This window comes from Mustela erminea, chromosome 16 (assembly GCF_009829155.1).
Source record: "Mustela erminea isolate mMusErm1 chromosome 16, mMusErm1.Pri, whole genome shotgun sequence".
NCBI classification, from domain to species: Eukaryota; Metazoa; Chordata; class Mammalia; order Carnivora; family Mustelidae; genus Mustela; species Mustela erminea.
In genome coordinates, this window is record NC_045629.1 from 10,737,072 (window position 1) to 10,750,759 (window position 13,688).

Below are 13,688 nucleotides of genomic sequence, written 5' to 3' on the forward strand. Positions count from 1 at the left end.
CTGTATGTTAGATTCTCTGGGGTCAAGTACCACTCACGAAGGTGCTATTTCATTGTACTGAGTAGCACTTACAAGGCCGGCCTATCTTTAACATAGTGCCGTGATACTGAACCCTTGGCAAAGGGCACAGAGACAGGAGGCAACCGTGATGCTCCCTCCTTTTCTTAAAAGATCTTAAAAATGAATGGTAATATCAAAAGACGGAGTTCTAACCACCAGGCACAAGTCCAAGTTACCCCTGTTGCACGATATTTCCAGTGCTGTAAGAGCCAAAGCTGAGACTCCCAGGCAGAAACCGAGTAGTTACGGGCTATGGAAGCTGGGCCCTGCATCTCAACCGCGCCGCGCTCCCAGTGCGCCCTGCTCACCCCGAGTGCGAGGGCAGGTGCACCATAAACTACACCAGCAGTGCCTTGTGAAGCCTCTTTTCCATAGTACCCTGCAAGCGGTTGGGGATGCCCTGTATGCCCTTAAATCTGGACATGGATCTGTCTCTTAGCGTTGCTGATCACCGCGCAGCAGCTGCGTGAACATTACCTCTACCCAAGTGACAAGGATCTTTTGAAAAATCTGCACCAGCGCCAATGCGCAAAAAAGAAAGCACCCAAGGCTTCTCACTCGCAGTGGCTCTGGCAAAATGGGTGCCCTAAAGACGGCATGCGCCTCTATCCAGGATCTGAAAAGCCATCACAGAGGATTTCCTAGAAGTACTGAGTGTTGGTTGACTTTGTGTTCTGCCGCATACAGCCCCCCACCCCTTCCCCTGCCTTCAACCCTAGCTAGTCATTTTCCTACATCTGCAGCCTGGGTTCTTGGGTTGTCCCATTGCAAAATTCAGGCAGAAAATACTAGAGGCTGGGTTGACATAAGCTTGGCCCACTGAGAAAATTAATAATGAATTTATGTGATCAAGTAATTAAATAAATGGAAGTTACATTGAAAGCCTGTTAGATTTTCCAGTCCAGTTATTGCATTCAAAGTTAAAATTATTAAATTCAAGGTGAGACATCTTACTATTTTTAACTGGTGATATTTAGTTTCCTCTCCAATCAAAAATCTCAATTATAAGCTGTTTTAACATATAACATGTGTGGGGCCTCTCTGTTCCACCAGAAGCAAATGCATGAGGCATTTTTCTTTCTTCTTCTTATCCTCCTCCTCCTCCTCCTCCTCCTCCTTCTCCTCCTCCTCCTCCTCCTCCTCCTCCTCCTCCTCCTCCTCCTCCTCCTCCTCCTCCTCCTCCTCCTCCTCTTCCTCCTCCTCCTCCTCTTCTTCTTCTTCTTCTTCTTCATAGGGAGCCACACTCTGTGCTTTGCATGTTATTTTATTTTGTTCTTTAGGATTTAATAGATGTGGGGATATATTATTATCTCATTTAATTCTCATCATAGCCTACTGTTTACTAGCTCCATCTTTCAAAGGAGGAACTTGAGGCCCAAAGAAGTTAAGTAACTTGCCCAGGGTCACACAGTAAGCTCAGAGCTGTGATTTTCCTGCAGGAATCTGGCTCCAGGGTGTGTAAATTCCAACCACAGCTGCCCTTCGCAGTAAACCCTGCAGGAACCCTCACCACAGCCTCTGAGAAAGGATGTGTTTCTTCCTTACCCTTCTCGTTTCCTTCCGCGTCTGAGGGCCAGAGAATGCTTTGGATAAATGTTCGCTGAGTAAATAAAGGTAGCAGTATTATTATTTTAAGTTTACAAGAAAAAATGGCAGCTCCAAGAAGCTAAGTAAGGCAGAGTAAAACCACTCAGGATTCAAAGTCGAGTCTGTCTGCTCTTAAAGCCCATGGCATTGGCCATTCTCACAATGCACGTAATCGCTCTGTACCTTCACCGTGGAATTCTTATAGAGTGCATTACAATTTAGGTCCTTGTGAGCCATTCTCCGAGAACTTTTTCTAGGGGAAGGGTGGGGAGATGCGGTTGGCCAGCGGAGTCATTTTGCTCTTGGCATTCTGGTACCCCAGATTTGCAACAGAGAGCACTGGCAGAGGTCTGTTAAAGATGGTGTAATATAAATGAGAGCACAATGAGTGACTTAAACAACAATGCTTTTGGGCGCCTGGGTGGCTCAGTTGTTAAGCAATTGCCTTTGGCTCAGGTCTTGATCCTGGAGTTCTGGGATCCAGTCTCCCATTTGGGGTTCAGCTCCGTGGGGACTCTGCTTCTCCCTCTGACCTTCCCCACCCCCCATGCTTTCTCTAGTGCATGTGAGCTCTCTCTCTCAAATAAATAAGTAAAATCTTAAAAAAAAAAAAAAGTTTAAACAAAACACAATGCCTTTCAAACCTTTTCTTTGCTTTTTTACAAAGGAAGGGCTACAGTCAGCGATGAGGTCATTTTTATTCTATCACTTGAACTTTTGCTTGAGAAAAACATTAACAAGCATCTCCTTCCAGAAATCTTGCAATTTGTTTAGTCATGGGGACCCTGCAGCCATCTGCTACTCAGCTGCCCGAGTTGTTTATTCATACTTTTGCCCATTCATCTGTTTCGTGTTTCCTTTTGTCCATTTCTCACTTAAGATAAACAGAAACCTGTCAGCGTGTGACGAAAGCCAAGCCCCAGACTCTGTGTGTAGTGAGAATACGCTATTTGTCGGGGGGGCGGGGGAGCGGAGCAGAAGGGGAAGGAAGAAAACCCACTTGCTGGTTCTTAAAAGGCAGAAGATCATTTTAAATTTCTCATTATGTCTTCCTCTTGTAGCTGACCTTCGCCATGCCCTTTGGATTACAAAAAAAGGAGGAGTGTGACATGGAGTTGTTCCAGCCATGCAGACCTTGCAACACAATTACTCCTTTTCTTATCATTTAAAGAATTTCTGATTATTTCACCTGGGCAGAAAGTCTGCTTTGCCATCTCAGACAACATGTTTGTAGAAATGCATAGGTTTTGCAAGAAAAGAGATACCATTCTCTTAGAAACTCAGAAATGCAAGGGAAGATATTACTAATCCCTCACCTTCCATTTCTTGTCACTTTGAATCGATCCCTTCCAATTATGTCTCATAAGTGACAGAATGCCCGAACCAAACTGGCTTACCCAAAATGAAATTAATTATCCCTAATACCTGCAAAGTCCCAAGGTGGACTGATCTCACAAAAGACTTGAGCAGGACTTGTATGAAATTGCTAGGGCCTGGTTTCTTCTGTCATTCATCCCTGTGCCCTGTGTGCAGGGGGTAGGTGTGGGTCTCCTTGTCCTGTACTTCATACAGTGGCCAAGTGGAGATGTGAGTTTCAGTGACACCTTCCCAGGGACACTGCAAAGGGAAAGGATTTACCCCTTTCAGTTCCAGAAGCTTCAGCAGATATCATTCTCTGACTTTGATGGTGACATATCCATTCTCCAACCCACCACTGAGGCCAGGGGAAGCCAAGGCACTGATTGGCCAGGATGCAATCCTTGACAACTCTGAACCTTGGGTTGGAGGATGGAAAGGTGAGTTTACCCTACTGGAAGTCTGTAGGAGATCCCCATAGATAATCGGTAGCTACTGACCCCAGAAGGGCAAACAGACAAGAAACAAAAGATCCAGATGGTTAACTGAGTAATGGTACCTGCATACTATGGGAAATTACTCAGTCATAGATTTTTTAATATGATAACATGAAAATCAAACAAGATGCATCTGATGACCTAATTATGTAAGAATCAATACATCTCAATATTAACGTAAATAATTACTAATATTAAACATATTAATATCTTAATATAAAATAACTGGAGGAGATGTGACAGGGAGTTAGTTACCTTGTGGTATCCACTCTCCCTTTGCTCTTCTTCCTTGGGAAAAACAAAACAAAACAAAAAGTAAGAACGGAAACAAGCAGAGAGAACACTGTATTTATTTTCACACATGCTTGAGAACTTGGAATGAGAGAAACATCAGTTATGAGGACTGTAACAAACCAGCTAAAGGAGAAGCCATTTACTCAGCTCCAACCAGATATGACCACTAAGGAATACAGCCTAGTTTCTAGAACTCATCTTTTAAGAGAAACTAAGAATGAGATTTTTATGTGGATTCTCCTCCTTTTTATACTAATGGCTACTAAGTCAGTCAGTCTGTACAGAAAGCCATTCTTCTGTAAGGACTTCTAGTGCCTTTCACCATAAGAGTAACAGGTTGAATATGCAAAAAAATAAAAGGAAATACCTACCTCTATACCAATATCTACTTTACAGTAGATACCAATATCTACTTTACAGTAGATACCAATATCTACTTTACAATGAGAGGATTGATCAATGTAGTTAGACCTACTCTACACAAACTACAAAGAAAAGAGATGCTATTAATATCTTATAGTCATTATCTTCTATTGAACCTTACTTCACACAACCTCTAGGAAGATAGTCTAAGATACTTACAACTTTCTCCAGTCAAATGGAGATCTGACCTTTATAATTCCCTCCCAGTAAGTTCCTTCTTGGGCCTCAAACAGGATCAAATCAGTACCTAAACCACTGATATGATTTTCAAATGTCTTTATGGGGGCCACGTAGGGGATATTGATTTCTTAAGTTAAATCGTAGCCCCCTCAGCTCAATTCCCGAGACCTATGTTAATTCCCTAGTTCAATAAGTATGGTTGGAGTGGAAATTGCTATATTTTCCAGAGCTCCAGATGTATGAGAAGAACAAATCAGAGATTCTAGCAGATTGGAAAACCCACCTGTCTGTTTTGGGTAGTCTATCAAGTGGGTCATCTTAGTCTTAAGGAAATTTCTTTATACAATTGTTTAAAATCATGAAGTCATTAGTTACCTATAAAATTTCATACTTTCACTGAAGTTCCAGGTCTAGACTGAAATGTGCTATATAACTTTTGGGACTAGTGGGTATGGCTGGTGCCTTGAAGCAGCTTGTACAGCTAATAAGGAGTGTCTCATATTACACAGGTGACTGGGCTCAGGTGGACAGAGATTCATTTTGTGTTACATGCCTGCACAGCTCTGGATCCTCAAGCATGAGATAAAGTGTAGGTATCTCCCCTCAGGAGGCCCATAGTTTGGCAGCACCTCAGAAAGTAATATCCCTTCTTCTCAGCAAACATCCCAACCATCAGCTGGCCTACCGTCCCTTCTATGGGACCACCTTCTCCCAGTAGCTAGGAGATACACCAAGAAGAAAGAACCAGACCACTGGAGCTTCAGTAGGCTCCCCAATATTTTGGGAATTCTGACAGAGTTCTAGAAAGAGTTCCCATTTTAACATTTACCTGAGGAGGACAGATGGCTAGAGAATATCATTCTTCAGAGTTGGGCACCTAGGAAGACTCTACTTCTTTGCTGTCAGTGAACTAACTTGTGGGAGAAATAAGCTCAGATCTGTTGGCCCTCAGAAAACAAAAGGCTGTGACTGAAAGGATTCACCTTGTTTATTTGGTCATTTTTTTCACAGTCCATTTATCTAACAAATATCTGTGGAGCAGCCACGTGTGCCTCTGGAAATCCTCTCCACTGATTTAAAGGAGGCTCTTCTGTTTTACTTCTCTTGCCCTTCTCTGTCCCTTCTTATACTTCCTCTTTACCTTGCCTTGTTTGTCACGTCAGCATTGGGTTGGCCTCTGTTGTAGCTACATTACTCCCCATTAGACTACTTCTTCTGCCAGTTCTGCTTTTCTCACTCCCAGCTCCCTTAGAGACGCCCCTATAAGCACACCCCAGTGAATGTAAAATAAAGCACACAGATCTCCATCTCAGGGTCTATTTCCAGGGGTGTCCTGTCTGTCACAAAGTCTCTCCACGAATTGACGTAAGCTGTTCTTTCTTCCCCAACTGCAGGTCCATTTTCACTTACTCAAAATGAATCCTGATATAGGAAACAAAGGGAAGAGAAAAAAAAATTAATTTCCTGGCTGCCTACAACCCATTGAGAAGTCCTGGAAACAGGCAGAGCGACCTTCCTCCGGGAACTCAGCTGCCTCCATGTGAATACTTTGCTAAGGGCAAAAGGCAATCTTAGCTTGACATTATCCCCACTCTGAGGATCCTGTAAGTCTTCTTTAACATATAAAAATTCCTTTGAAACATCCTTTATTTCTATCCCCAAGATACATGTTGGCAATCATCCCGCAAGCATACGCCCACAGAAACACATCTGAAGTGTCTCATGACTAAGGTTTTATTAGACAGTAATAAATGACCTTTTTCCCAACAATAGCTAGCTCCCTCAAAATCCTAGAAACCTTGCTTCCAAAATTCCTTAAAGACCTTCGATATCCCTAACCCTCTCCCAACTTGGAAGCATATAGTGGGCCACTCCTCATGACTCCAGTGCAGCTCTTTCTGCTCATGGGTCCTGTCCCTGTCCTTTCACAAAACCACCTTTTTGCACTGAAGATGTCTCAAGAATTCTTTCTTGGCTGTTGGCTCCATACCCCAACATTTCCTACATCAAATCCCACCTCACCTGCCACTCCATCCATGAGGCCTTCCTACTTGGATGTAATCTATTTCCTCTGAACTACAGATTGTATTACTACCTCCTTTTAATGATATTTATAATTCCTATTTTATTTAATGTCTATGTCTCATTTCTTTTATTGCAATGAATATTCTTGGAGGTCAGTGCCTATGTGCTTCATTCTTTTTTTTTTCTTTTTCTTTTTTCTTTTTTTCTTAATTATTTTTATTAAAATATAAGGTGTTATTTGCCCCAGGTGTACAGGTCTGTGAATCGTAAGGCTTACACATTTCACAGCACTCACCATATCACCTAACCTCCCCAGTGTTCATAACCCAATCACCCTATTCCTAACCCCCCACCCCCAGCAACTCTCAGTTTGTTTTGTGAGATTAGGGGTCTCTTATGGTTTGACTCCTTCCCGATCTTATCTTGTTTCATTTTATTCCTTCCCTACCCCCTAAACCCCGCACCCTGACTCTCAAATTCCTCCTATCAGGGAGATAATATGATAATTGTCTTTCTCTGATTGACTTATTTTGCTCAGCATAATACCCTCTACGCAGCCGTCAAAAGAAATGAAATCTTGCCATTTGAAATGACATGGATGGAACTAGAGGGTATCTGCCTCATTCTTATATTTCCAAAGCCCCTGGCACAGTGCTATTGTTATCAAAGTGGGACAGGATTAAATCCAAAGCCCACTGTCTGTTTTATATAACAAATGGTCACCTTTAATCCTCTCTCCTGCTACTGTCCTCAATTTAAAATTATTGAGAAAATAAGGTTTCAGTTATATGATAGATAAAAACCAGAGTTAGATTATATTTATGTTCATATTCATATTTATATTAGATTATTAGCCATGTACAGCAAGCAAAATTCCATAATGCCAAGCCACCTGGTCAAGCTGCTAGGGAGACCAGGGCACTCAAATGGGAAAAATGATAATTATGACACTCACAATGACTGTGGGTATTGTCCACTATTATCCCTTAGGAAGTGGTCACTACTAGCTATGTAATATACTGAATTACATGTATTATCTAACTTGATCCTCACGACAACTTTATACCATAAATGCCATTAAGGTCAACTGAAAAAAAAAGGAAACTCAGGAAAAATCAACAACTTACTCTTACCCATGGTTATATAATTAATGAAGGCACACAGCTGCCTCAAATCCTATCAACAATACTCTTGCCCTTCTCCCCCTGTGATAGAACCACTCAATGAGTGCTGAATCAGTTTAAACACGGAATTCCTCTAGGAATGTCTCCACATGATACATTCCAGATTCTGTCAGGAACATCCAGGGGCACAGCACTTAGGAGCCAGCCACTGCTGACTTCATGGCACCTGGAGCTCTAGTATAGAATCATAACTACGGCTGGGACTCACGCTGGGAAATGTAGGAAGCTCATCAAACCATGTTATACTTCATTTGGGATACCAGAGTCTGGCATTCACCATGAGATCTCACTCCTATAAGGTGTCCTATCATTCTAAGAAACTATTTGTTGAATAGTTAAGTTCCTAAAATAGTCTCAGGGTTATTCTTGGCATTTGAGTGTATGGTGGTGAACAAAATGAACACATTCTATTGTTCACTACTTTCATCCCAACACTAGACTATAGCCTAGAAAATTCTAACTGCTCAATAAACACTTGTTGAATGAGGAATGAATGCATGAATAAATGGATTTCTGCTTTAGCTCCTTGACTTTACATCTTCCCCTTCTTACCCATGTAGCTCATGTTTTTGGATCCCAAATTTTGGTAAATAAGTCTTTCTTCCTGGGCCAACATTCCTAAAGCTCTCCTCATCCCCACCCCCTTCTTTGACCAGCCCAATGGTTGGCTTAATTTTTATTTTTCAGTTCCTGCTAGAGGGTGCCAACCAGTGTTAAGTGATTGTACCAGTCAGCTTAGGCTAAGTTATGCTGTGGTAACAGCTGACCCCAGTATCTCAGTGTTTAGGAAAACAAAGATAAGTTTATTTTTCATTCACATGAATGGCTGCTTATCAGGTACAGCTTTACTCCAGAAGCAGCATATCTGAGATACATTAATATCAGTTTTATAGCAAAGGGAGATGACAGAGTCACCAAATATCTTTTAGAGCTTCTGCCTGAAAGGGATGTTCATCACTTTTATACCCATTCGTCAGCCAAAACAATTCATGTGACCAAACCTCAATTCAAGCTTTAGATTAGTACAGTCTTTCCATAGAAAGGGACATCATGAGTCATGTGACCAAGCCTAATGTCAGGGAGACAAGGACTTGTAACCCTTCCACATGAGGGGCAGTGAATCAAGCCATGTCAAACTGGCCCTTGCCACCTGGAAACCTACCTGGATATTCTATCTCTAAGTTACTGGAAACCTGACTAGATTAGAAATTAAAGTGGTCTTTGAAAGCCTCTTTGATTGAAGAAGGCATGTAGTAGTGTCTGAGATACCCTGGAAACTACTCATCACACAAGGATATTCCAAGAGCATTGTCTTATCATCTAAAGCTTGAAACTGATGACCTTCAGACTTCCTTTCAACGCCAGGTTCTGTGTAAAAGAAAAAAGGCCCGAAAGTCTTTGGAGAACACTCAGTAGTAGAGGTCACTTTTACTTTGTGGCCATGATTTTAACATCCTTTAAAGGATAAATATGAAATATGGGAAGAGGATAAATCGAGGACATTCAGGATTATTCTGAAGCCAGAAGAAGCAAAGCATCCATGTTAAACAGTTTGTAACTGTCTTCATATTGGAAAACTCCCTGGTAATGGTTGCTCTTTTTGACTATGTAATTCTCAGCAGCAAAGCAACACACAAGACCAGCAGCCTCTATCTCCTTATTTATTAATAAGGATTGCCCTCTCTTTTAAGGTTTACCTCACTGCTACTAAAAAAAATGGCTATCTGGTCATTTAAAAATCTAAAATATGGCTTTAATATGGAGTTTTGGTGGCTTTCTGTTTCTGTGGTGTAGAAAATTGGAATTTAAACCATCCCAAACCAATGGATAAAAGGTATATAAAGACAAAAGAGGATGAGTAGAGAGGTTCATAGAAATAGCTAAAAGTGAAGCAAGTCAGTGAAGAGGGTTACTGTGTTTTTCCTGGCATTATTTTTATGAAGAATTCCAGAATCTCTATCTTTCATTAAAATGAGATCTAACTCCAGCTCATGTCCCTCTTGCCAGCTTCATGGATCCCTGAGAGCCAAGGTTGGCATCCTCAGACAAAGGTGTGATACCATATCGGGAGGTTGTAGGCATGGCCTGGCAGGGGAGGGTCCCATGTCTGCCAACTTATCAGGCCTTGAACACATCACACTGTGACTGAAGTAGCCTGACTTCAGCATGCCAGCAGGAGCAACAACTGTGCGCCATCAGGTGTGAACAGATTACTTATTAGGTCAACCTCGTGCCATGGCTCAGTCAGAAAAAAACTGGGAGTGTGGAACTTGATTGAGTTGGACGGTAGTCTCAGAAACAGGTACAACTTTTTGTAAGAAATGTTTCAAATGACCTCCTCACGCCCTATCCCATTTGACTACAAATCAAATCCCTGCTTTAGATTTGCTCATGTTCAAACTTCCCAGAAAATATTCAGTCAAATGTCTATTGACATCACGTGAAAGATGATTATGAACTGACTTTGAAACTCTAACACAGCACACCTAAAATCCAAAAATGAATTTCATTCCTTTCAAAGTAGCTGCCATCATTCTACTTACTTAAAATGCTGCCCTCTGTAACACTAGACAAAGGGTCCCATTTACTGGGTCACAACCAGAAAATGGGGAATAATTAAAAACTCTTTAAGCTTTGTATGACTAATCAGGCATAAAGGAGGCTTTCTCCATTTTCTTATACCAGCCATGTCCCATTTTGATGCATAAGATAAACTCACTGAAGAATGATCTTAGCCCAGGGCACCTGGGTGGCTCAGTTGGTTAAGTGTCTGCCTTGGGCTCAGGTCATGATCCCAGAGTCCTGGGATCTAGTCCAGGCTCTCTTCTCTGCAAGGAGCCTGCTTCTCCCTCTCCCTCTGTCACTCCCCGATTGTGCTTTCCCTCTCTCAAATAAATAAATAAAATCTTAAAAAAAAAAAAAATGATCTCAGCCCCGTAACTGATTCTCATGTTAGAAAAGAATTGCACAAGTTTATGTCCACCTCTTATTTTTCTACCCTAAATTCTCTTACCCAGTTGACAATATTTCATTCATTCTTTTGCTCATTCATTAGGTAAATCTCTATTGAGGCCGTATGTTGTGCCCAGAAAGGTGCTACATGGCTCTTTACTTACAGAACTTACCTCCAGGGGAGGGCAAACAAGAAAAGTGATCATAGAACAGGATGAAGGAGTCAGCTGTTAGTCAGTCTGATAGATGGAGGCAATAAATGTAGCTGGGTGGAAAGTTTTCTAGGAGTAGAAATGTCTTGTCCAAAAGGCACAAATGAAACAATAGCTGACAGGCCAGTATTGGGCAGAGGAGAGAAAAGGGAGCATTGAGCAGAGGCAGTAACATGGGCAGACGTGGCAAGGCTTGGCCTGGTAGGGAATTTAAAAGCCTCTGGAGTATAAGGTACATGGGGAGAGAGTGAAGGACAGAGTTGGCCGCAAAATGAAGTGTTTGCAAAAACCAAATCTACCCTCCAAAGCCTACTTCTTCCCCTCTTACCTATCCATTTGATTCTCGGCTAATGCCACTTCTTGCTTAGAATCTGACTCCTGCCTTCCAACTTCTCTCCCTCCTACTGCACCTCTTCTTTCCCTAATACCCATTCTCCTCTGTATTTAAAGGATTCTTGTTAAAATCTACTCAATGATGAAGTTCCCTGCAAAAAGTCCGGCACTGACTCTCAGCCTTTAAAACAATATGCAAATAGTTAAGTGTGGCTGAGGAACATCTTGATTTACCTCTCTAAATCAGTTTCCCAAAGCCTCCTCTGTATGATACCAGTTCCTAGGGAGTTAATAAGGAACATTCAAGGAGAAAAATAAATTTTAAGGTAAAACAAATTTGGAGAACACTAGGGAAAATCTACAGATTCCCTTAGCACAGACCTTGACATAAAAATATGTTCTCGAATCTCTAAGAAAGGAATATGTTGAGGCACCTGGGTGGCTCAGTGGGTTAAAGCCTCTGCCTTCGGCTCGTGTCATGCTCTCAGGGTCCTGGGATTGAGCCCCACATCGGGCTCTCTGCTCAGCAGGGAGTCTGCTTCCACCTCTCTCTCTGCCTGCCTCTCTGCCTACTTGTGATCTCTATCAAATAAATAAATAAAATCCTAAAAAAAAAAAAAAGAGAAAGAAAAGAATATGTCATTTGGTGCTTCTCTACTTTGGGAACCTTGACTTGTGTAATCCTGACTTGGGTGGAGAGTTCCTGTACGAGTGTACACACACACACTCACTTGCGCGCACACACAAATCTTGAGATTATCTCTTGGTGCTGCCCATATTCTGGTAGGCAGAATGTCTCCCAGTGATGCTCAATGTTCTTATCCCCAAAACAAAAAGAACTTTGCAGATGTGATTCAGTTACGGACCTCGAGGATGGGAGACTATTATGGATTATGTGGGGGTGGGAGGTGGCAGTTTGACCACAAGAGCACTTGAAGTAGAAAGTTGTCTCAGCCCGGAGGAAGAAGAGGAAGGCAAGTTGGGAACTCAGAGATTCCAAGCATGGGAAGGATTCGATGTTCCATTGCAGGTTCTGAGATGTAGGGAATCATGTAGAAGAACTGGAGAGAGGTTTTTAGGAGCTAAAGGTGACCCTGGCCGACAGCCAGCAAGGAAATGGGGCCCACAGTCTTACACAGAAGAAGCAGGATGCTGCCAACAACTTGACTAAGCTTGGAAGTGGCCTCCTCCCCAGAGTCCCCGGAAAGGAGCTCGACGCAGCCAATTTTTAATATCATCCCTGTGAGACTCTTAAGTAGCGCACACAGCTGAGGCACACTGACCTGACTGACAGAGTTGGGAGATAGGAAATTGGCCTGGTTGGAAAATGTTGTTTGAGGTAATCTGTTATGGCAGCAATAAAAAACTACTCTGCGTTCATCTCTCATCACTGCCTGCTTATGCTCTGCACACCATTCATATTGCCCTGCCTGTGATCCCTAGAAACAGATGTTCTCTCAAGTGTCTTGGGTTGGATCACTATGCCTGGAATGCTCTTTCTTTTACTTCTCATCTTTCCAAGACACAGCCACTAATCCTCACTTCTTACCCTGCCTGCTCACCAAGGCATGACTGCTAACTCCATTAAGTCTTGGTCGAAGTAAGCTTCATCTGCTCCAGCATCCCTGGCCTTCCCATGTGATCCTATCACTCCACGTCCACATGTCTGCTTCTTCTAGAAGGCCTTGAGAACAAGTTGTTAAATTAATTTAAAAAGGAGGCCATAATACCGACGTGGCTCTAATGCCCTGGCAGCCTAGGTAAGCAAGCCCAAGTCTAAGTCTGTAAATACCTCAAGGTCACAAAATCAAAATCTTAAGGACAATCACAATTCTGGATTGTTGCTGCCTGAATTGAATTGGTTTTTTTTCAAATACATTCTTACAATTGATAATATGAATATGCTTCAGTTTATCTTTTAACAAAGGACAATATTTTATCTATCTTTTCATTTCTAGCATCAGTCCAGCATAGAAGAGGTGATCAGCAAATGTGTAGAATTGATGAATCTCCATAAAGATAACTAGTTAACAGCTTACATTATGAGGTTGAGCCTCAAAAATAAATGTGGTCTGGAAACAGAGATCTGGGGCACCTCAATACAGAGGTCCCCTTTGAAGAGCATTGTTAGCCCAGCTCACCCAAACACAGAGGAGGAGGGTAATATTTTTGAATTTTTGAAAAATATTTTCCAAAGTATTTTTAGTCCCTGCAAATTTTGTTGTCCTAAGATTCCTTTCTCATTAAATGAAGTTCATCCATTTCTTCAAGGAGAGGGGCAACAGAACCTAGAGGAAAGTGCCCTTACTTTGTTCTGAGTTGATTATTAGACTTGATCTGGTCCATAGAGAGGCAAGAGAACTGAAATCGGGGCTCTGTAGAGAGGGAAAGGGATTTTCTAAACTCCAGAAGCTTTCCATATCAAGAGCAGAGCTTTCAGTCTGAGCATTTACTTTTAACATAAGCCTCATAATATGAAGCTGGTATAGAGACATTTTGGTAACTTGTTTCATATCTAAAAAAGAAGGGAGTCCAGCGGGTGCAGTGACCACCAAACCCATACTTTCTTCCATTATCTCACATTG

The 13,688-nt window shown here is 42.0% G+C and overlaps 1 long non-coding RNA gene across 4 annotated transcripts in view; it reads right to left on the reverse strand.

Annotated features, from left to right (window-relative positions):
• Window positions 1-7,730, reverse strand: part of LOC116575311 — a 35,859-nt gene extending 28,129 nt beyond the window's left edge. For all 4 annotated transcript variants that reach the window (XR_004279702.1, XR_004279703.1, XR_004279705.1 and 1 more), the window contains exons 1-3: window positions 7,556-7,730; window positions 3,756-3,788; window positions 2,964-3,264 (exon numbers count right to left, since the gene is read on the reverse strand). This is a non-coding gene — a long non-coding RNA (uncharacterized LOC116575311). The remainder of the gene's footprint in view (window positions 1-2,963; window positions 3,265-3,755; window positions 3,789-7,555) is intronic.
• Between the last annotated feature and the right edge of the window lie 5,958 nt (window positions 7,731-13,688).